We start from the raw sequence: 24312 nt of genomic DNA, 5'->3' as shown, positions 1-24312 counted from the left end.
GGTATGTGTGCAACTTTATGTCTGGTCAGGCACTATCAACCTTCACCAACCCCAACACTGCTCACATAACGGTCCCTGTTATCCTGGGTATTTCGCTGAATGGGCTCTTATAAGACCTCAATGAAAATACTGCCAATTGAGAACTGACATGTAGTGTTGTTTTGGGCCTTGGGAGAAGTCCCAAATCTTCAGCAAGGAAAGAGAATTAGCAGGTTTAATAATTTTGACTGGAAGCTGAACAGAATTTTTAAAAATGGATGCATGTGGTCCTTTAAAGCCTTTAATTTAAACCTTAGAGGAGTAAAGTGCCCCCCGACCCAGGGGACAGTGTTATTTATATACTTTAGTAGATTCTAGCATACGACATGCTAGCATGCCTGTCCCTGGGAGTTTGTCTGAGATCAATCTTAATGCATCTGTTCTCGGCACTTAATCAACTAGAATTTCAACGCCACTCCCTTTAATTACAACTGTTAATAATTAATTAGAATAATAAAGATATGGACTAGCAAAGACTGATCATGCTAAAATTACTGCAAATCATTATTCTCTGTGAACTACCTTTATGTAACTCAGACGCAGCCAGTGACTCTACTGTTTAACACACGTTAAATTTCATGATTTATACAACTACTGTTTAGGGTAAACATTCATAAAAACGACAGGGATAAAGTGCCAGCATGAATTCACTGGGGATCTACGCCATTACATTTTGTTGCAAAAGTTATTTTGTTGAACAATGTCCATCTAACTGTCGTTAGAAAAGGTATTAGATACCATAACTAGACAGTCAGCATGACAATGCTTATCTGATTGGCTAGTTTTAAGTATTTGAATATTCAGTCAGTCTCAGGATCAATGTCAATAGACTTTGTACACTGTAGCAGGTGAGGCAGAGTGAATGTCCAACCCCTGACCAGCACAAAAAATAATTTAATTAATTGAAATAGCAAAGCAATAAGATTGGGAGGCAGGTTATACAAAGATTTAAAATCCATTAAAAACAGAAGACTGGGAATCTAAAACCTCTGTTGCAACCCATACCTGTCTGCAGTAGCAACACACCTTACCTTTGGTCTCTGAAGCTATTGAAACGTTTGTTTCTGTTCGACGTGGTTAGCTGATTCAGAATGAGCTCGCATAAGGTGCACGCAGAGAAACGGTACCAGGTCTGAAACATGTCTTTTGTTCATGTTTGCAGCTTTAAGACCCTTAATCTTGCCCAAGCAATGTCACTGAAAACACCTTATCGTTGCTGACATACATTACCATTGGTTACATTTCAGTTTTAATTTTTTTAAAAACTCACCCACTCAGAAGACTTTTTATTATTGGACAATCTTTTCAATCCTTTCTTAATCCACTTGTTCATTTACATTTGTAGCAGAAGCATTCCGCTGTTCAACATGGCTCTCTCTCACAGCCAAACAACTCCTCCACTAACTAATCACAAGTCCATCCTTCTCTAGACAGGAATGTACCATTTTGGAAAAGGGAGGTGGTAAGAGGGCAGTCGGAAATGAACTCTGTCCAGTGCTGTAAAAAGCTCAAACACATCCACTAATTTTAATCCCACAGGAATCAAAAGAGGACACTAGCATTACCTGCTATTAAGTAGGAGATGACTAATGATGGTGAGTAATTTAATAACGTCCTCACTCCCTCCCATCCCCTCTCATTCTTACTAATTGTCTGGATAACCAGCTCATTGTATCACTCAGAGCTTTCCAAAAATTAAGTGTTGTACATAGCCCTATGTTGAGAGCAAGTTGGGGATTGTGACATGAAAAGCTGGAAGTGAGGTAAAATGTACCTCAAGCTGATCAATCAGGACGAAAATTAGCTATCAAATTCTGGAGTTTTAAAATTACTACCAGAAGGCTGCAACATCTACTGATTTAATACAACAGTAACAAACACCATCAAACAATTACACTTATGTAGCGTCATATCAAATATCTCAATGTGCTTCAAGAGCAATTACTTACTTTAAAGGTTAGTGTTTGTTGTGTTGCAGGTAAACCCAGTAACCATTTCCTTAGCAGTGAAATATGACAAACATTGATTTTATTTCGATAAAAACAGAAAATATTGGAAGGAAATAGTATTGTGAGGAAACTGAGCTCTGATGCCTCCATGGTGAATCCCATACATACCAGTATTCATGGCAGGGTTACTGATTTATGCCAGCCCAAGGCAGCTGTACTGCTCAATACACTTGGTTTGCCCAACTGTAGAATGGTAAAAATGCTGAATATATTGCTACTCTTTGCCTTGTTAAAAAGGGAGAAAGTGATATCGTGTCAAGATAAAAAAATGCATAGATTTTAAAAAACCCATAAAATACAAACGTTTAAAATAATAATTTGGGAAGGCGATGGCCTCGTGGTATTATAATAGAGTCAACGAGACGTCCAGCACGGAAACAGACCCTTCAGTCCAAATCATCCATGCCGACCAGATATCCCAACACAATCTCGACCCACCTGCCAGCACCTGGCCCATATCCCTCCAAACACTTCCTATTCATATACCCAACCAAATGCCTTTTAAATGTTGCAATTGTACTAGTCTCCACCACTTCCTCTGGCAGCCCATTCCATATACGTACCACCCTCTGCATGAAAAAGTTGCCCCTTCGGTCTTTCTTATATCTTTCCCTCTCACCCTGAACTTATGCCCTCCAGTACTGGAGGCCCTCCCCCACCCCAGGGAAAAAACTTTGTCTATTTATCCTATCCACGGCCCTCCTCCCATGATTTTACAAATCTCTATAAGGTCACCTCTCAGCCTCTGATGCTTCAAGGAAAATAGCCCCAGCCTATTCAGCTTCTCCTTATAGCTCAAATCCACCAACCCTGGCACATCCTTGTAAATCTTTTCTGAACCCTTTCAAGTTTCACAACATCCTTCTGACCAGACTTGCACGCAATATTCCAAACGTGGCCTAACCAATGTCCTGTACAGTCACAACATGACCTCCCAACTCCGAGACTCAATACTCTGACCAAAGGAAAGCATACCAAATGCCTTCTTCACTATCCTATCTACCTGCGACTCTACTTTCAAGGAACTATGAACCTGCACTTCAAGGTATCTTTGTTCAGCAACACTCCCTAGGACTTTACCATTAAGTGTATAAGTCCTGCCCTGTTTTGCCTCTCCAAAATGCAGCATCTCGTATTTATCTAAATTAATCTCCATCTGCCACACAACTCATTGGCGCATCTGATCAAGATCCCATTCTACTCTGAGGAAACATTCTTCGCTGTCCACTACACCTCCAATTTGATGTCATCTGCAAACTGACTAATTATACCTCCTATGCTCATATCCAAATGATTTATATAAATGACCAAAAGCAGTGGACCCAGCATTGATCCTTGTGGCACATCGTTGGTCACAGGTCTCCTGAAAAGCAACCCTCCACCCCCATCCTGTCTTCTACCTTCAAGCCAGTTCTGTATATAAAAGGCTAGTTCTCCCTGTATTCCATAAGATCTAACCGTGCTAACCAGTCTCCAAGGGGAACCTTGTCGAATGCCTTACTGAAGTCCCTAAAGATCGTGTCCACCGCTGTTCTCATCAATCCTCTTCTTTTCAAAAAACTCAATCACTTAATGAGACATGATTTCCCACGCACAAAGCCACGCTGACTATCCCTAATCAGTCCTTGCCTTTCCAAATATATGTAAATCCTGTCCGTCAGGATTCCCTCCAACAACTTGCCCATCACCGGTCTATAGTTCCCTGGCTTTTCCTTACTACCTTTCTTAAACAGTGGCACCACGTTAGCTAACCTCCAGTCTTCCAGCACCTGTGACTATCAACGATACAAATATCTCAGCAAGGGGCCCAGTAATCACTTCCCGAGCTTCCCACAGAGTTCTCGGGTACACCTAATCAGTTCCTGGGGATTTATCCACTTTTTATGTGTTTCAGGACATCCGGAGACCCAAGGTTAAAAATAATCCCATCATGGCAGATGGTGGAATTTGAATTCAATAAAAAAACTGAAATCTGAAGACTATGAATCCATTGCCAATTATTGGAAAAACCCATCTGGTTCACAAATATCCTTTAAAGAAGGAAACTGCCATCCTTACCTGGTCTGGCCTCTACATGACTCCGTACCTACACAGCAATTTGTTTGACTCTTAACTGCCCTGTGGGCAATAAACGCTGGCTCAGCCAGTGATGCCCTCATCTGATGCATGAATGGGTTTTATTTCCCTTTCTTACACGAATACACCGGGACTCCAATTGTAAATGGTAAACAACAGAATCAGGGATTTACTGCGGAGATACTCATCACCGTGTTTAGGGTGTAGCATTCCTGAAAATACACCTCAAACAAGAGATCATTTAGGCTTGTAGTTCTTTCTAAATAGTTAGTAACACTGGTTTAGGCTTGTTTCTGAGGGTGACCACTTAGATAAGACACGAGGAGCATTGAGGCCATCTGTAATCCTCCTTCTGCTAACCTGGCAGAGTCAGATCAGTTTGGTTTTAATCAACTTCTGTTCTCAATTACAGGGCCATATCCAGTGCTGACTACTTAGCTCAGTTATGAGTTTCGTTGTATAACTTATGTTGTTCTGGTAAACTAAAAATGATTAAAACAACAATGTACTTAAAAGGAGGTGGTGCGAAGGCAAAAATAGCTCATAGATTTATTTCCTCTGCGGATTATTGGTATTATTTAACAACACTGTAAGCATTTTGCGCAAGTTCTGGTTGGCAAGAGACAAATTTGGATTGTGACACAAAGAATGCTGAAAAGAAATCAATGTGAGAGACGGAATATCTTTTATATTTGCAGTCACATTATACTTGGAAATAATTAAACAAAACAGCAGACCATTAAAGCACAGTAAAATCCAAGTATGCCATTTCCAAGTTGTCAGTCAATGTGCAAAACTGAAATCTTTCTTACCTAACTGCAACATGTCACTAATCATGACTTTTGATACTGAGAGACTCGTTGCTTGATTGAGCAGCAACATAGTAGCGTTTTGCTGTAAGCCCGGTAGAAAATCCAGAAAACCAACATTAATGCCATTTATATCATTTCAACAGGATATGTTTTCCATGGAAATTCAACCTCCTGAAATTTCTTTGCACTCTTTAATAAGCAGTACTGGCACTACCAAAGAATTTTGTCTCATCTTACATGAAATGGTTTGGTACACACACAGTATGCAATATCAGACTGAAGCCAATAAATAACTATGAACGTGTTACAAAAGTGTAACACAGCTGAGGGATTTTGATGATCTGATACACTGCATCACAAAACTACTTATTGTTCAAATACTCGTCAATCTTCTGTGGAATTACAGTGGGGGATTCAAAAACAAGTGCAGTTTTGCAGGTGAAGGAGGGTTCGTTGCCAAGAATAATTCAGACGACACCAAGTTATAGTCCAACAGATTTATTTGAAATCACAAGTTTTCGGAGGGTTGACCCTTCGTCAGGTGACGTCTGTAAACTAGTGATTTCAAATAAACCTGTTGGACTATAATTTGGTGTCATCTGAGTTCTGACCTAGTCCACCCCAGTCCAACACCGACACCTCCATATCAAGGATAATTCTACCAAGGAATGCAGATGTCAATCTTCATTTTAAAGTCACAGACTCTATCCTATTGATGTATTCCATTCTGTGTTGCAACCTTGCTCTAATATTTCCTAATGTGGTTTATTGTTTGTTAACACCTTTGTGAAGGGTCTTGAGATGTTTTGCCATGCTAAAAACATTGCATAGAATAAAAGTTCTTGTTTATAAGTGAAACTGTCCTTGGAAAAATGTCACACTGCGATTGCAGTATTCCACCAGCAATGACACTGCAGCACTTCCACTGAAAAGATCATACATATTTGGAGCAGGAGTAGAATATTCAGCTCCTGCAATTTGCTCCACCATTCAATAAGATCGTGGCTGATCTGATTACTCTACATTCATACACCATCTTTGGAGGAACAGAGTTCATAGATTCACAATCTTCTGTGAAAAATATTTCTCCTTTCCTATGTCTTAAATGAGTAACTCTAATTTCAAATCATTCTAGATTCTCCCACAAGAAGAAACATTCTTTCCATATTCACTCTGCCAAGCCCTTCAGGATCTTATATGTTTCAATCAAGTCACCTCTTACGTTTCTAAACTCCAACAGACCCAAGCTTAGCCTGTCTAGCTTTTCCTTACAAGGTAACTTGGTGGGGAACTGAAGGAGGTGCAATTACAAAAGCAGATGGTAAAATAGGCATGAGAACAAAGCAATTTTGAATGGAAAACTGACTACAGAAAGTGCATATTGAGTTTACTTTCAAAGATTAGGTGAAGCAGTGTACATATGGTTAACAACTCAGTTATAAATTAAATCACATTTTCGTGACTCCACCATTATTTGGGTAGGTTTGATTGACAATGCCAATCAAGTTTGTCGAAGGGGGTGTGGTGCGGGTGGGGAGAAGGGTTACACCTGAAACATTGACTTCTCCACCTCCTGATGCTGCCTGGCTCACTGTGTTCTTCCTACGTCCTGCTTGTCTACCTTGGATTCCAGCATCTGCAGTTCTTTTTTGTCTCTAATCAGGTTTAGAAGTATACAATGTGTATTTGCTGTAATACCAATCCAATAATGAACATGCATCACTGCAACATCATTTGTAAAATAAAATATATTTTACTGGAGTATGTATAAACATTAACATGGCATACCGTAAGAAAAATATATCTTACTGCAATGTTTTCACATTAATCTAACCAGAGTAACTAATCCTGATGCTGCCCTTCTCGCACATTAAGCACCTTATGTGTTGACATACAGGAAATCTACAGAATTGCATCTCGGAGGGAAATGCTAAATATTAAAGCAGTTTACAATTAGATTTCCTGTATTTAGCACTGTGCCATCAATTAAAACATGCCACACATGGATGTGATTCATAACAATTTAAAGGTGGAGACTATGCAGGAGGTTTTGTACTGCAGTGAGTAGCAATCCTACATCTAAGCTAGAAGCTCTGGGATCAAGTCCTACTTTAGGACCTAATGGCTAAGGAAGGAGTGTTCATAACTTGAACCAAGCAGGTCAATTATCAATTTGAAAAGCCTTTCAACATGGCAGACAATAAGAGAGCAGAGATTCTTGCTCAGTCATGTGATGGAAAAAACATTAGAACCCCTACCATCACTTTTTTCTGAAATGTATTCCTTCCTGGATGTGGGTGTTACTGGAGAGGCCAGCATTTATTGCATCCAAAATGCCTCTGTGAAGCTAATCACAAATCACTGTCTTGATCCCTTGCAATCCCTGGGGTATAGGTACAGCCATATTTCCATTAGGGAGGGAGTTCCAACATCTCTACCGAAAGCAAAGGAACAGCAGAACAATTCCAAGTCAGGAGAGATCTTGCAAGTAGTAGTTCTCTCTGTCCTCGTCTTTTTAAGTTGCATGGGTTGTGAATTTGGAAGTGCTGGCAAAGGAACATGGATAATTGCTGCAGTGAATTGTGTAGATGGTACAGTTATAGTGTTTGGAAAATGGAGGGAGTGAACACTTAAGATGGTGAATAGGATGCCAATCAAGCAGGCTGTTTTGTTATTTGATTCATAGCTCTGGACTACAACATGTATGTGAATGATTACGTTGCTAAAGCAACTCAGACAGGTAGGAATGAGACTGTTTGGCTGTTATGGATCAGATTGGTGCCAAGAAATGGAGATCAATTCCAGTCCCAGTAGGAATGGATTCAGGACCTGCCTTTCTGGTGGGTCAGACCTGGCTTTAGGCAGAGAACTGAGGATGAATACCATGTCAAGCAAATGACAGTGTTGTTGACTAATGACAGAAAAAGCTGTTCAGTTGACTACTTGTTATATCGAACTCTAGACCAGAACATGGAATTGAAAATTTGAAAAAGTAATGTTATGAGAATCAGAATCCTTGATTAGGTGCAGTATAACACAAGCAGATAGTGGATTTGAGACTGACATTACTGCTTCAAGATATAGAAAGAAAAGCACCCTTCATGACCTCAAGATGTCCAAAGAGCAATACAACCAGTGATGTGCTTTTGAAGCAGTGCCACTATTATGGTGTAGACAGCGCAACAGCCAGCACACGGCAAGGCCCCACAGCAGCAGTAAGGAAAAGCCCTGATAATTTGCAAAGACAAATATACTTTGTCTCAACGTTAAGTAAGAAAATAAACTCCACCCAAAAAATGTAAACAAATCCTTTAGCAATCAAATGTTTTATTTTACACACTCCTCTTCACCCTCTGCCAATATGATTAAAAAAAACATTTCAATTCTGAAGAATAGTCATACTGGACGTAAAATGTGAACTCTTTTTCGGTCTGCATGGATGCTGTCCAGATGTGGTGAATTTCTCAAGCAATCTTTGCATTTATTTCTACATTATTTCTTGTCACAAGCTTCTCCTGAAATAAAAATTGAAATAATTCCAAGGAGGCAGGTATCCTGTCACAATGTCACCTTTTATCTACATGTGTATAGTACATGGACTCTGATTAGCTTGCTCAGAGCCCGTCCCCAGAATGAGGGCCCCATTTAAATGTCAGCCAAGGGTCCCCAACTAGCCCAGGTTACTGTGCCACCTAGTCCAAATTTCAGATGCTGTTTTTGAGCAATGGAGCAGAGAAAGAACATGGACTGGGAACAACAAGGACCAAAAGACTCTTGCCATGTCTCTCTCATCACCTCAGAAGAAAGTGGCCAATGAGAAAACAAATGATGGAAAAAAAGCATTGGTGAGAATGCAAAGATATCAATAAACTTTCTCCACGACAGAGGGACAATTGAACAACTGTGATCTCAAGTTAAAAATCTAACATCTCAAGGACTCTGCTGACTTTTAAATTGTGTTCTGTACCAGACATACACTCCTTTTAAAGCTTATTACCTGTCTCTGTGTGTTTGATGTCATTTTTCATTTCTTTCTTCTTCAGATTTAGTAGGTATTAAATTCTTCTTTTACTCAAGAAATCTCAGAATATTCTCCTTCATTCTTATCTAATTAACAGATTTTCAATTCATTTTAATCTGCGTACAATAAAAAGGTGTATTTGTTGTCACCGATCAAGAGAGGGGTTGAAAGGAAAGGGAGCTAACCACTGCTCCGCCACCTGGTCAGAATTATATTCGGTGCAAATTCATTTAATTAACTCTGCAGCAAGTTTTGTCATAACAGAATGGACAAGATTCCCATTCTGCATTGTGCTAAAGTAGCACATCTTTATTTATAATAAATACAAAACATGGGAGACATGGAAAGGTTTACATTGGTTTACATTAGGAGGTGAAAGTCATTGCTTTATACTCACAGAAACAGGCCATTATGCCCATTAGGTCTGCACCAGCAACTATTTATATTTGTATAACCTCTTTAATGTAATGAATTGCGCCAATATGCTGCACCTGTTCTTCAAAAGAGCTGCTCAATTTGTCCCGCTCCCTTGCACTTTGCACAGAATCCTGAAAATGTTTTCCTCAGAGTACATATCCACTTCTCTTTGAAAGGTCTGCTTGAGTTTGCTTCCATTTCCTTTCGGGCATCCAATCCTGGCAACTCTTGGTTATTCCATATGATACATTTTTGACTCTTCCTAATATTACAGCACAGATTTAGTTTCAAACTATCTGCCCATTTTATGTGATCCCCCAAAAATGGAATGCAGAGGTGAGAACACAATAAACAAAATCAAATAATACATTTTACAGATTGGAAAAGCTTCTAATTTAGCCATGTCCCATGAAGCTGATAATTAATTGATTGTTAATAAATGCCCTCACCAACAAGTGAAAATGAACCAGAGAATATAATGATCAGTCATGGTGTTTGAATGGTTTAAAAGTATCATCGCACTGATACAACAAAGCTACCAAAAGGACCAAAGAAACATGTTGTGGAATTTCACACCCTCCCACAAAGGGGGAAGATTGGAGGTGACGAGGGTTACGTGATCAACCTGGATCTCTTGCCTGGAGATCTCTCAGCTGTCTCGATCCCCTCTGATGAAGTGTAGGTGGGAAGACTTGTGATAGCCTTCCTGCCTGGAAAGCGACTGAAGCCCTGAAGTGGCTACTTTTGGGCCATTTCCTGCTGTCAGTGGTATTTAACTGGTGCTGGGCAGGAGGCCCACTTATTGTGCTTGCCTGAATCCTTCAAAAAAGGGAAGGGACGTGGGTGTGTTTGCCATTCTGTACCGAATCAAACGACCCCCACAGTAAGACGGAGAAGACCACAGAAAGCCACACCCCTGTCCTTACTGTTACTACTACCCTCCCATCCAGACCAGATGCTTTTCCTTAGGATCGCTGGACTTGAAACATTAACTCCATTTTCTCTTCACAGATGCTGCCAGACTTGCTGAGTTTATGCAGCAATTTCAGTTTTTGTTCGTTTCAGATTGTCAGCATCTGCAATAGTTTTATTTTACCTACTTAGTTGCTTACGCTGAGAATTTTTAACAATTAATTTTCTTGCCTTGCCCAGCCTCCTTTATTCCATATATTAATAAGCAGCTAAAAAAGGTAAAGCAGACAATTTGTCCCCATTGCTAATCTGACACTTTTCATCTCCTTTGCTCCTGGATGGGAATCATCGACTGGAAGAGATGTCACAGCCAGATTTGTACACATGCCACATGGTGAAAGAAGCAAACTACTTACTCTTCTGTGGTATATCAATGCAGTATGTGATCCAAGAAAACCTCTATACCTCGTTGGCTGCAGTGGTTGCTTGAGATAATTGTGACTGAGCTCCAACTCCAATACTTCATTTCCCAGGAAACAATGAAACTCTCCAAGAATGAAACAATGTGAGCAAAGTCAGTGCAGGGTGAGCCAGGGAGCAAGACTATACAGACTTCTACACACAGTCTCAGTGTCACAAAAACAGGCAGAGACCAGGCCTACTGCTGTGGAGGGCAGAGCATGCAAGCCTGGAAAAAAACAGGAGACAAAGCTCGGCTCTTAGTTATCTGTCGGATTGAACACTATTTTGTAGAGACTTCACAAAGTCACTGAATACTGAAACACTTGCTTGCAGCTAAAAGAAATTCAGCACTCATCCAAAGAACATTCAATTCTCTTTTCATCACACCAGCACACAAAAAACAAGTCATTCTCTAAATGTTTTAAAATTAGCACATTTAACCACTTTATATGCAACACTGTCACTATGGGGCAACTGTTCAGGAAAAGGACGATAGGTTTTCTTTCTGTTAAAGTCCATTAAATAAGTTGGCAAATTGCCTCGGTTCACCAAACATTTCTACCCAGCATGATACTCTAATCTTATAAATTTGTTCCGGAACAGTTGCCTGACACTGAATATTCCACGCAAATCTTTTTTAAGGAACTATTTACATTTTACCATAAGTAAGGTGTCTGAAAGGAGTACACACGTCATCTGTTGGGTGGCACCCAAAATTCATCTTGTGCACTAAAGTTGCATTTGTCCAGTATTCCTGAGGTTTCAACTTCACAATATGCAAAGCCTCTCTCCTGTTTACGTGGCCTTAATTCAGTATTAGTCCCATCATGAAGAGGGAAGCGTCCGGGGGTGCTAAAACTGTTAACACATACAACAAATTTCCCCACCTTGTCACGCACATGTCCATTGCTGTTTTTACCCTACAGGTTGGGAGGTGGAACCCTTCACTGCTGCAAGGATCACTCCATGCAGCTGGGAGCCTGACTGAAAATTTGAAAGTGGCCAATCAGGATTTCAAGGACTTAGAAAGACTCACAGAATGAAGAGAGTCAGAGCTCAAGAAGAAAGGTATTCTGTGAAGCCCAGCTCATGAGTCAAATGGCCTGCTGGGTCCACCAGTAAATTCTCTCACCACCAATGGCAGCTTCATCTAGAAGGGTCAGAGTCACTGGCCAGCCTTCCAATCTGACCGGTTGCTCGGAGGGGAATGCCTGCACTGCTTTGCTAGACCCCAACTATTTTTATCTAGGCACTCTGGAATCTACTCCTTATCGATGTTCTGGTCTTAATTCCAAGGGAATGTAACTCCTGTGAAACCTCAGATTGGGATATTTTATTAGTTTCAACTCTTGCTGCTTACACACTGAGAACATTTGGAATTTATTGTTCTGGAGTGATGTTCTGGCCACCTATTAGCACAGAACTCTCTGATGCTAACAATTTGAGTTGGCTAGCATCTGTCCTGTAGTTGTCATCTAAAGACAACCATGTCCTTAGATGGGTTGATTCATTAATGCTGACATTTTTGTAAAATTAGTCGAACAATTTTGTTAATAAACAAATATTACTGACTAATTAGCAGAATGGAAGCTTTACTGTAATATTTTGAGATAGTAACTTTTGTCCTGAGCAAAGTATAAAATGAGCACTTTAATTAGATCCAGTGGTTTCCTTTGGTGGTCAAATGACCTACTAAAGGTCACTGTGAACTCTCCCATGAAAGGTACTGATGAGACCCTGCCACTTTCACACCCACAGCCCACACAGCACTCAGGAAAAGAGAACGTTTCAAATAAATTTTTCTAAGCAAGTAGGATTGCAGTTTTAACTGATGTCAGAAATACATTTCTCAAACAAGTCTGTACTACTTGTGACATTTATTAAATATACTCCTGGGATATAAAATCAACTCAATTGTACCGTAGTCCTCAAGAATGATTCCTTCTAAAATGTTAATCCATTCTACTTCTTCAAATTCTGGATAATGCAATGTGCATTTCTAGGATGCTTTTGAAAGTTATTTCTGCTCTTCCCTGCTTTGTCATATTGCACAACAGTTTTCAGGAGGATGACAAAGGATAAGCTGTAAATCAGCAATCCACAGAGAGCTAGACAGGGGAGTTCATAATAAATGTTACCAGATTGGAGGTCTATTGTAATCACTGAAATGAGAATTAGTACATTGCTTTTGACTGTTGGTAAATTACTCTGAAAAATTTGATATCAAAGAAGGTACAGTTTGCATCATGTTCAGACAGAATGGTTAAGAAGGTGTTTAGCATGCTTGCCTTCATTGCTTAGACCTTTGAGTATAGGAGTTGGGATGTCATGCTAAGGACATTAGCGAGGTCTCGTCTGGAGTAGTGTCTAGTTCTGTTTACCCTGTCGTAAGAATGACATTATTAAGCTGGAAAAGGTTCAGAAAAGATTTACCAGGATGTTACCAGGAAAGGAGGGTTTGAGTTATTAGGAGAAACTGGATAGGCTTGGATTTTTTTTCATTGGAGGAGGTTGAGGGGTGACGTTGTAGAAGCTTATAAAATCATGAGAGGTATAGACAAGGTGAATGGCAGGTATCTTTTTCCTTGAGTGGGGGCACATTTTCAAGGTAAGAGGAGAAATGTTTGAAAAAGGCACATAGGGCAATTTTTTTTTAAAACGCAGAGTGGTTCGTGTGTGGAATGAACTTCCAGAGAAAGTGGTGTACATGGGTACAGTTATAATGTTTAAAAGCCAAGTACATGAATAAGAAATATTTGGAGGGACATTTGGCCAAGCGCAGGTGGGTAGGACTAGTTTAATTTGGGATTATGGTCAGCATGGACTGGTTGGATCGAAGGGTCTGTTTCAGTGCTGTATGACTCTGACTCTATAAACAAACTGTACCTTTCACCTTGGCATTCAACAGTCCCATTAGAATTTTGTCCTCTTTGATATTGCTGGGGGCAACTCAAATGATTCCATGAGTATTGAAAACATTTCATTTTCTGACATGCTGCTTGTACTGGGTTTGGGAGAACATACTTTGATATTAAAATTATTTGAGGTTTGTGCTGTGACAATATCTGATCGCCGATGATGGCATATGATCCACATCTGCCCCAGTGCCAGGATTAAGTGCTGTTCATGCTGACTCTGCACTGGTGAAGCTAAAAGCAACAAGCTGCTCACAAAGAGGATCTGTAAACATGTTGTACTGAAAACATTGCTGCGGTTTTGGCATATGTCTGATGAAGCTTGTTGTAGAAGTCACAAAAGCTACTGCTGTGGGACAGGAGAACAAAAAAAAGCTTTCGTTGGTGGTTAAACAGCAGCCTTCACATGAACTGCCCAGCTTGTTACTAATCTGCTGTCAAGTGAGTTTGGTGCTTTATGGGCATATTTTGAAAACCATCAGAATACCATCCAATAAAACATTCTTCCCTTCACCCTGTTGACCATAAACAAATTATTTGATAACTAAAAATTAGGATGGACTCAGAATTTAGAATCAGCTAATTCCATCCCTACTGAACAGATGCATTCCAGTCAGTGTTAACGGATCAAGGTGTAAATCGCCAATAAACTTGAGAACCGCACATTCCTTCAACTGAGGTTCTGAAAGAGGTATTACTAAAAAATTCTCCACTTGATAATACCATGATCCGTACATACTCCACACAAACAACTTACGATAAAATCATGACAGGAAAAATATTACTGCTCACCAACATCACCCAAAAGGTCAGTGTGATAGGTCACTTTGCTTACCCCTTGCTGGGATATTTTTGATTGAAGAAATTCAGCTGAACATGCCAAAATAAACACAAAGCAGGTGCCTGTTCACTTTATGATAACATTGTTCCATTCTGCTCATATTTTTAACTTGTAAACGCCATAAGCAGAGTTAATTTATTTTAACTTTATAAATCCATATAAAACCAGGTACAGATGACAGGAGTTAATCACGAGGAAAATGCTGACAAGTTTGATAAAGTTTTCCATGAAACAACAATAGCTGATCTCTTAGGACGGAACAAAAACTTCTGGAAATCACAGCGGATCAGGCAGCATCTGTGGAGACAGAGCAAACTAACTGAGTTGAAATGACTCATCTGAGCTGATGTGAAATGTGGGGAGGGTGGAGTGCTGGAAGAGAAAAGATGCAGGGAAGAGGTCAAAGGTCACGTGTTGCACCTTCTGTGGTTACACAGGAAGGAGTCATGGGAAGGGGGGTGGCGTTGGTGATAATCAAGGAATAAACTAGGGTGTCCCAGAGGGAACGGTCCCTGCACAATGCATACATTGTGGGAATGAGGGGAAGATGCTTTTGAAATGGCAGAGGATGATCCTTGGAATACGGAGGCTGGTGGGATGAAAAGTGAGGACAAGGGAGACCTGATTACTCTGATTACATGCTGTACTGCACGCAAAATAAATCTTTCTGCCTGTGTTTCCTGCAAAAAAGGAGGACTTAATTGGAAATTAGAAATGCATACAGTTGTGTGAGGACAGCCTAATGGCATATTAACGGCCTTGATGTGAATAGTTCAAAAATGGTAGGTTTATCACAAAAGATTTCTTTTCTAGAGAATTTCTGGAGAATCAATCAATTGTTGCTGATATTGTAATTACAAAAGCATAGTCAAAGACTTATGCAGAAAGATAAACTAATTCTGGTAGCCCAATAGTAGGCTCCTCTTTTGGCCAAGATTGAAAAGAGTTCAATTATGACTCAATTCATTATGGAGGTAGTGGTTGAGGAATAACTGTTGACTAGGAAAAATCCTGCATTTCTTCAATGCACCCCATAGACTAGCTTAGCCACTTGAACAGAATTAATATCCGATCAAAAACATGGTCTTCCCTACAATGGAACACTCCATCAGTATGGAGCAAAAGTTTCAACCTAGAAACATAGAAAAGTAGGAACAGAAGGAGGCCACCCAGCTCTTCAAGCCTGCTCCACCATTCAATAGGATCGTAGCTGATCATCCAACTCAGTACACTGTTCCTGCTTTCATCCATACCTTTAATCCCTTTAGGAGAACGTGAGGACTGCAAACGCAGAAGATCAGAGTCGAAGAATGTGGTGCTGGAAAAGTGCTGCAGGTCAGGCAGCATCCGAGGAGCAGGAGAGTCCTGATGAAAGGCTTATACCCAAAATGTCGACTCTTCTGTTCACTGGATGCTGCTTGAGCGGCTGTGCTTTTCCAACACCACACTCTTCGACTTTAATCCCTTTAGCCTTACGATATGCTTCTTTCCTGAAATAGGCATTGTTACCATAATATTTTAAATGAGAGGAAAAGTACTACTCCTGAATCAGACTTTTCAAGTCACAATGACATCACAATCGGTCAAAATTGGATAACCTGGAATTCCGATTGTGTTGAAGTCATCAGTTGTTCCTGCCGGCAGAATAGGAAATCCAGTAGGAAGTTGGCTATGATAATCAAAGATCTGGATTGGACAAGCCTATGCCACTTTGTCATGTGATCATGCCAATCTACTGAAGGGGAGTTAAGCCACACCACAGTGCAAAAGCATGGCAAGCCATCGATCGATAACAAAATCTCCCTGTGAAACACTGCAAATATGGTTGAGGAGGCCAATGAACGGCCACCTACTCACCCACATGTTTCCCAAAATCTGGGATTTTGCACTGCAGCACAACAATAGGGAAAAGATGTTGACTACTTTGGCGACATGGCACTCTGGGCAGTTTCAAACTTACCTGAAGATGGATAACTCACTAAACAGAATAAGATTCTCAATTCTGAAAAAGAATTGAGATTTTCCAGAGCTAACTCTGAACATTTCTAATTGCCTTGTCTACTTATACAAGGTAAGAAGACCATTGTAAGGTGTGAACATGTTATAAAATAAAGTCATTTTTACTGTTTTTTCATTGGTTTTTGACCTCGGGCACATAAGGAAGCCGCTCAGCTAATTTGAAGCTCTGCTTAACTTGACCTTGTGAGCAGAAGCCCTGTGATTCAACTTGTTAAATTTTGCTGTACGTACAAATTCTATATGTGCAACATGCACACACATATTTTCATTTTGACAGCCATCCCTCCTTATGATTTAAATACTGCAATAAGAAATTGTAACTTTGAATGAAAAAGTGTGAAGGGTAGGGTTGACTGCTTTTGCCTGAAGCTGTCTCTCCCTTCCCCTTACCTAACTATCTCATGGCTCATTCAAAGATGATCAGGAAAATTATCTTGGTGGTCTAGTCAGTATTTATCCATTATTCCATGTTACTGACAAACAGATTATCTGGTAATGCTGCAGTTTGTGCGTATTTGATACGCCCAAAATTGCCAGCTATTTTCAACAATGGCTACACTGGAGAACTGTTTTACTTGTGACAAAGCAGTTAGAAAAGTTCTGAGGTTGTGAAGTACCATTACATTCTATGTCCTTGTATATATCATGCCTCAAAATATTCAGAACTTCAAAGTATTATGGACCAGGCCAGACCCCCTCAAAAACCTTCAAGGAAGTAACCCAGACCCTAACATCGCTATTTGATTTTAAGCAAATGTACAGCAGATATTCCAGGAGGGAATCAGCTGGTCAGGCTACTTAGCTGTAAACAAAACAGAATTTATTTACGAGATTACCAAACAAAATACAAACAACAAAGACCAGAAAACTGAACCTATCCGCAAACCCAACAGATCATCCCAACATAATGATCCTGTTCTCAATACTTGCAACAATCCCAATAAACACCCCACCGGCACAAAAGATAAAATCAACACACAGGGTCTTACTGGAATGTCAGCAAGAGAAGATCAGCATGGACCTACTTCATTGGGTCCAGCAGCTTTTTCAACTGCGTGACTGCTTTCAGTGAATAGCCAGACAAAACCAAACCAGAGAAAAGTTGAGCTGGGAGAACTGGCCACTGCCCTTTCATTGTACAAGTGTTTTTTTTAAACTGAAAAGCCTTTTGCCTGAGGCAGTATCTGTTAGCAATAATTAAATTGGCCCTGAAACCCGTCTAACCCCAGACTATTCGGAATCTATTTCTTTTACAACTGGTCTGGGATAAAGGAGCATCATCATCACAGAATTAATGTTTATATCTTAAAACTGGATGTAAACAACCACAAAGGTGACTGTCCATTGTGGGGGGTCAAGTGACTTATTTTCTGGATTAAAATCAATTCCTGTCTCAGGATGGATCAAAAATAACATTCCAGGTATGAATCAATACCTTCCCTGAAACCAATCCAGAACAGTACTGTCACCAAACTGAATGAGTCATTCAAACACAAGACATAAAATTCTCGAAGTGTTAAATGACAATATAAGACATATAATCAACTTGATCATACTTTTTATTTGAAAAAGGGCTTTGAACTTGTAAAAAGTCATGTGATGAGATAACCATATTCTGTGTACTTTTAAAATCATCTAGAAATTATTTACAGACTGAGTTCTATTAGAAAGCCCTTGAACTTGTGGCATGTCACCCGAGCAGTTATGGTAATTAAAACAAAACTTGAAAGCAGGAGATTTTAATAAAAAGATGGATCCTCTAATTATGCAAATCAAATCAACTTCAGGTTCTCCGAAGAACACTTTTCCTAGAAATTCAACAAGAAACTTCAATCATTTCTTCAAATATAAAGCATCAAACTTATCTAAGAAACTAAAGGCCTTCCAGAAAAGATACTACAATAATGACAATCTGTAAAAGTATAATTTCACCTGTACCTAACCCTTGAGTGTGTGAATGAAACATCTCATTAATTTTGACCTAAATGAGTGAGAATAAATAATAATCTTTGCCTTTAAACTCACAAAACCTTTCTGCTAATATTATTTGTTTGGTCCCATACTCTGAGGATAAGAAAACACACATTCCTTACAAACAATAGATACAAATCATGCACAATAAGGCAAAATATACGTTCAGTCAATGATATATAGAAGGAGCCCATTTTATCCATCCTGTGTCACAGTTCCAGTTCTTTTAAGAAATATTCAATTAGCTTCATTCCACCACTTTTTCCTTCGACATTTTCCTTTTCAAGTATATGTTTAGTTCCCTTTTGAAAATTACATTTGAACATTCTACCATATATTCAGGCATTTCCTTACCTTGAAATATTACCCAAATCAGAACTTGAAGTTACTGGGGCTCTTCAATTAAACTATGAAATTGCTAATTTCGTGTGCTAGAAACCTTGTTTCACAGAAGGTGCATGGAGCAAGTCTAAAATAAAACCTTTGCTTTGCACAAAACCAATGCTGCTGTGAATTCAAGGGGAAAAAAAGAAAGTAAATAAATCAAGGGCATTCAAAGAACACTGTCTATTTCCTAGTAACAAAACAAGAGAACAGAAAGGCATTGGCATCTATTTATTCCAATACTTAGGTCCAGTCCAACTAAATTGTACTAAAATTGGCAGAGTACACGACATTCATTTCTAATGGTCAGCTTCAACCCAATTGAAAACGTGTTATTTGATGAATTTGCATCAATCTAGCAGCAACATTAAAAAAAGGGATAATTACTTATTGGTCCAAAGCAAAATTCACTTTCTATTGATAAATAGTTGTATTTTGCAAGAAAATCTCAAGATCTTATTTTCCTACTTCAAATGAAACATGGTTGGCCACAGCCTTTGTTATTTCACTTTATTTGAAATAATTGGAGGATAATTCCTTTTAACCAGGGATTCATATTAGGCTTGCACGTTATTGCTCACAAGTCAGTGCCCCTCATCACAGAGATTACTGGCAGCACATCAAAATTAATTGTGAAATATGTCTTGAAGCTTAGAATTTGCTACTGAGCAAGAACCAACTAAACTGAACAAGTCAGGGTTATGCACAGAAATTGCTCCAGTGACCAACCACAAAGGTCTTTGCCCATGGTAAGAAACAATAAATTCAACAAAACAAAACCCCTCTGAGCTGATTTTGCATAATTTAGGATTTTAGGGCAGTTACTGTAGATTATAGCTGTTTGTGGGGCTGGGAGCAGGGGTGAAGGGGTGTTGGGGGACGGGGGGGGAGAAGGTGGGAGTATGACTTCTGCATTAAAGAGCTTGTGGTCTTGGAGGAGTAAGATGACAAAGGATACAGCAAGCTACATATCATTTTTATTAGAGGTGTGAGTTCAGAATAGTCTCGAGAGGATCATTCATCTCCTTCAAAGGGCTGCATTGACATTTACACTTTTACAGTTCTGCCATTAACTTTTCTTAATGTTAATTACTGAGTGCACCATAACTTAACCAGTCTGTTTAATTACCTCCAGCCACGTTCAAGAAGTGCATTTGCTGGCTATGGGTAAAGGCACTTTTAGTTTGCACAGTATATGACACAGCAACAATTTTTGACTCTATGTTCAAGAGAAAAGAATTTTGCCATGGTGATGCAGTGGCCAATACACAAATGTGGAATTATCTCTTCTACACCCTGCGAAAAACTGCCTGAAACATGCAGGGCATAGAAAAATGCAGCTAATACACCATTGCCCAAGAAAAATATACTATCTGCAAAAGACTATAACATTAATAAACTTTGATAAGAAGGATGCATAAAAATGGTATAAATTGCTGTTAAAAAGTGATTTTGTTATTTGTGGTTGTGGAGCATAGATTTTGAGAAAGGAGGTCTCTGTCTTCCTTAACAGCTCGAATAAGCAAGCGCATAGAAAGGAAAGTTACAAGTTCAATCCCTGGTGTATGTGAGTTTACCACTCTAACCAAGACTGGTTATCAGTCTGTCCCTCTTAGTCTCAACATGCTGGATGGATGGAGAAATTAGCAAAGGCTCATGGACACGGCTCAGTTAATAAAATGCTGTTGATACAACAGTAGGTATTGCTATTACTGCTAATAATTGTACCACTATTCATATCTAGATGTCAGTAACTTCTCATTCGGTCAGGAATGTTCATAAAAAGACCCAAAGGTAACATCCTACCGTCAACTCTGGTAAATCTAACTCTCAAAGCCAAGGCAAATCAGTCTTTGTGCATATGCTTGAAGTTTGACTATGGCCCTGTTTGAACTGTGTGAGTGTGAGGTTCAAAAAATACTGTTCTAAGCACAGCAACCTTCTTGCTTAATTAACCCTAAACAGAAGACTAACATCTGTTTGTATCGGCATTTTGAAATATATGAAATTAATGGCACATGGTCACAATTTCTAAAGTTTGATTTTAAGTGTGCTTACTAGGCATAGTATCTCATGGTGATAAACAACCAACTGTCCCCTTCAAGGGAAAACTCAATGAGATGAGATGACAACCCAGACTTGCATGATAAAATATTGAACTGTGTACCTGCACGCTCAGTGGATGTGATCTCTTGTTACAAATGAAAAACAGTGAGCTTTCCTGATGTAGGGAGAAATATTTTGACCTCACCCAACATCACTTTGAATGAGCTGATTGCTGATTCAGCACATTGCTGTTTGTGGAATCTTACTGTATGCAAAATGGCTGCCAAATTGCCTTTAAGGCAATATTCACTGTTTTAGAGTAATTCAGTGTAAGTTACATTACTTTTGATATATTTCTTAGACATAAAACAGAAAATTCAATTGCTTAAATTACTGAGAAAGAAAAAGTTGCTCGAGGTTATTGTAATTTGCAATTCTATAATGTCATGCACAAGTGTCATGGCAACACCTTTGTTATGATATTTGAATAGTATAAATGCACAGTCATTGAGCTTGCAAAAAGAGTAAATATACCCAGATGGCAACCATAGGCAGGTTTTCCTTCTTCAAAGTTCACCAAAATTATATTCTGCACAAGCCTTTTATCATCAGGACATTTAAAGATCAACACATTTATTCGAGAAAATGTACAGATTTACTGTAACTAAACCATTAACAGAAATACCTTTTGAGAACTTCAGGAAAGGACGACCCAGAGTCTTAATCGAAGAAGTTTATTTCCATTACTAATTAATACATTGCTATCATCAAGTGAGAAGCAATCTGCCATTGCGTGCACGCTTTGAATTCTGATTCACAGAATGTAAGTGACACCTCTCTCTCTGTACATTGTGAACATGTCACCCCAGGCGGGTAACTGTGCGGACACTGCCGTTCCCAGAAAGCTGATATGGGAATCATTTTATGAGATGACAGTCTTGAGGCTGGAAGATAACAGACCCTGTGAAGAGCAAGACATCTTCACAGCTGCAAAATGCTCTGATCAGCTTACACCGGTATTTTTCTTTTCAACCAGCTTTGAAAGATCAAACTGACAATTTAGATTAATGGTGACTTCAACTGTGCCTACAGCATGCAAATGTAATTTTACAGAGTTTTCAAAGGCTTTGTGAAGAAGAGCGGCTTCTACAAAGTTAATAGATTCTCATCAATGTTATTTGCTATTAGGCAAGTGAGTGAGATCATTTCCTTCCACATCAACACATAAATCTTAAAACAGCATATCTCAAGTTGTAGTTCAATCTTTGCTTTGCTCCTTACTCTTACAGACTTCTGTCACCTCTTTAAATGTTCGCTTTGCTCCCCTAAATAAAGAGTAATTTACCCCTTGGCCAGGCACTAGGCGGCACATAAGGACAACTCCAAGTGGATTGGCTGCCAAATGTTCTATCTTTGACTGGGTATGGAGAAGTGAGAATAAAACACACTCTACACCTCCAAGGTTTTTTATGGCTAATACATAGTCACCATGAAAACATGAAGGCAGTTATATCACAGATTACATAGCAAACTACCATTTTGAGAAGAATAAGATGGTTAAAGATTAATTTTTCCACTTGCTATGGTATCAAAATGGGTAAGATACTCTTTTTAAAATTCACCTCAGAGAATTCATGTATTATTTAGTATGGTTAGTATGTGAATTTGGAGGCTCTGCACAGCAGTGTGCTTACATATTCTCATCCTTGCCACAGGGCTGTACTGAAGACAGCTGCTTGGATGTGCAAATCCCAATGTGAATGCATCCCTTGCACTATAAACACTTCAATGATGTGTTTGATATGAATATTTTAAATTAATGAAGATCTTGAATCTAGAAATCACACAGACATGTACAGTCGTTCAAAGACTTTAAAATATACTCTGCACAGTCTTTTGCCTCAATTAATATAAATAATTCAGTAAGAAAATGTTAACGCCCATCATTGCCAAGCAAACATGTTGTACAAAATCCTCATGCAGTTGCTGGGGAAGATCAATGAGTACTACACTGTTCAACTCTACTGATTTTGATCACTTTCACCCTTTGCCTCTTACAAACTAAATAATAACAAAACAAATAACATTTCATATATTGAATGTAGGAAATGGAATGCTAGCAAGAGCTGCACAGTAAAGCTGCTTTCTTCTCTCGGCATGTCTGTTTCCAGCATTGTAGTGCCTTCTACATTAATGCTTCCTCAGATATAGGTACTTTCTGCAATAGAAACATTCTTTACAGTCCCCTTGGCATTACCTGCCGCGTTTGAAATCGAAGGCAAGCTTTCAAATTTTGCACGTTGTGAACTGAAGTTAAATATACAATGTGTATTTTCTTTGAACTTTCAAAATAACTACCTCCAAAAAGGATTATAATTGAATGCTCTACATCTAAATCCACACAACAAATAACAAGACTTTGTATGCATTTCTTGCTTGCGCAAAATTGTACTCTTCCACACACCATTACTAAAAGCAGCCTGCATGCAATTCTCCTCATTTGTCTTTTGCTGTTAAATGAGTGCAATTTTAACTTTGCAAGGAACAACTTCCTCATAATTGGAAAGATTTTAGTGACTTCAAATCTATATTGATGGGGAGCAATGTTTAGAAGATGTAATTTGGCATAAATTTGATTTCCAACACTTCTAGTTTTTAATTCATTGCCCAACAAGTAAACCTTCTACATGGTTTTAATAAAGGCTCATTGATAGAACAATGAGGTATAGCAGCACAAATTTCTTTCAGAATCATGTGATAAAAGGTCCTTGGAGAAAGTGAGGACTGCAGATCAGAGTCAAAAGGTATGGCACGAGAAAAGCACAGCCGGTCAGGCAGCATCTAAAGAGCGGAAGAATCAATGTTTCCGGCATAAGCCCTTCATCAGGCCAAAACATTGACTCTCCTCCTCCTCGGATGCTGCCTGACCTGCTGTGCTTTTCCAGTGCCACACTTTTTGACTCTGATAAAAGATTCTTAACTGGCAGACAAGCCACTGGAGTTTTTCTTGCATGTTTTAGCGATTTCTACCATGGCTGACCTTCACCCTCTTCGCCTCTGAATTTTCTGAAAGGAGCTGGGAAGTGCAATATGCAGAAGGGGAAGGGTCAGCAAGTTCACCCAGACTGCCATCTTGTGATTACTTGTTGGGAGTAGGTACACAGCTATTTATGTTAAAATGACCTAATTCAATGTTTTCCCACCGTTGCTTGCTGGTCCAATGCAGTCAACCCAACTAATTCCAATGCAAAAGACTCAACCTGTCCAATTTCTCTAGTACATAGTATATCAGTAAAAAGATAGCTTTTCTTCAGTCTTGTTTATCAGCAATATAGACTCAAAATTTCATTTCTATAAGAAAGAGAAATGTCCCAATTTAGAATGGCCA

The 24312-nt window shown here is 39.2% G+C and overlaps 1 protein-coding gene across 5 annotated transcripts in view; it reads right to left on the bottom strand.

Moving 5' to 3' along the window:
• Positions 1-24312, bottom strand: part of shroom3 (shroom family member 3) — a 453508-nt gene that overhangs the window by 127855 nt on the left and 301341 nt on the right. Inside the window, exon 1 of one of the 5 annotated variants that reach the window (XM_072550738.1) lies at positions 1310-1429. The exons of the other annotated variants lie outside the window; for them this stretch is intronic. The gene's annotated coding sequence lies outside the window, so the exon portion shown is untranslated. Of the gene's footprint in view, positions 1-1309; positions 1430-24312 lie in introns of those variants that run through there. 5 annotated transcript variants of the gene reach the window in all.

The sequence above is a fragment of the Chiloscyllium punctatum genome, chromosome 1 (assembly GCF_047496795.1).
Source record: "Chiloscyllium punctatum isolate Juve2018m chromosome 1, sChiPun1.3, whole genome shotgun sequence".
NCBI lineage: Eukaryota > Metazoa > Chordata > Chondrichthyes > Orectolobiformes > Hemiscylliidae > Chiloscyllium > Chiloscyllium punctatum.
This window is presented reverse-complemented; position numbering and strand designations above follow the sequence as displayed.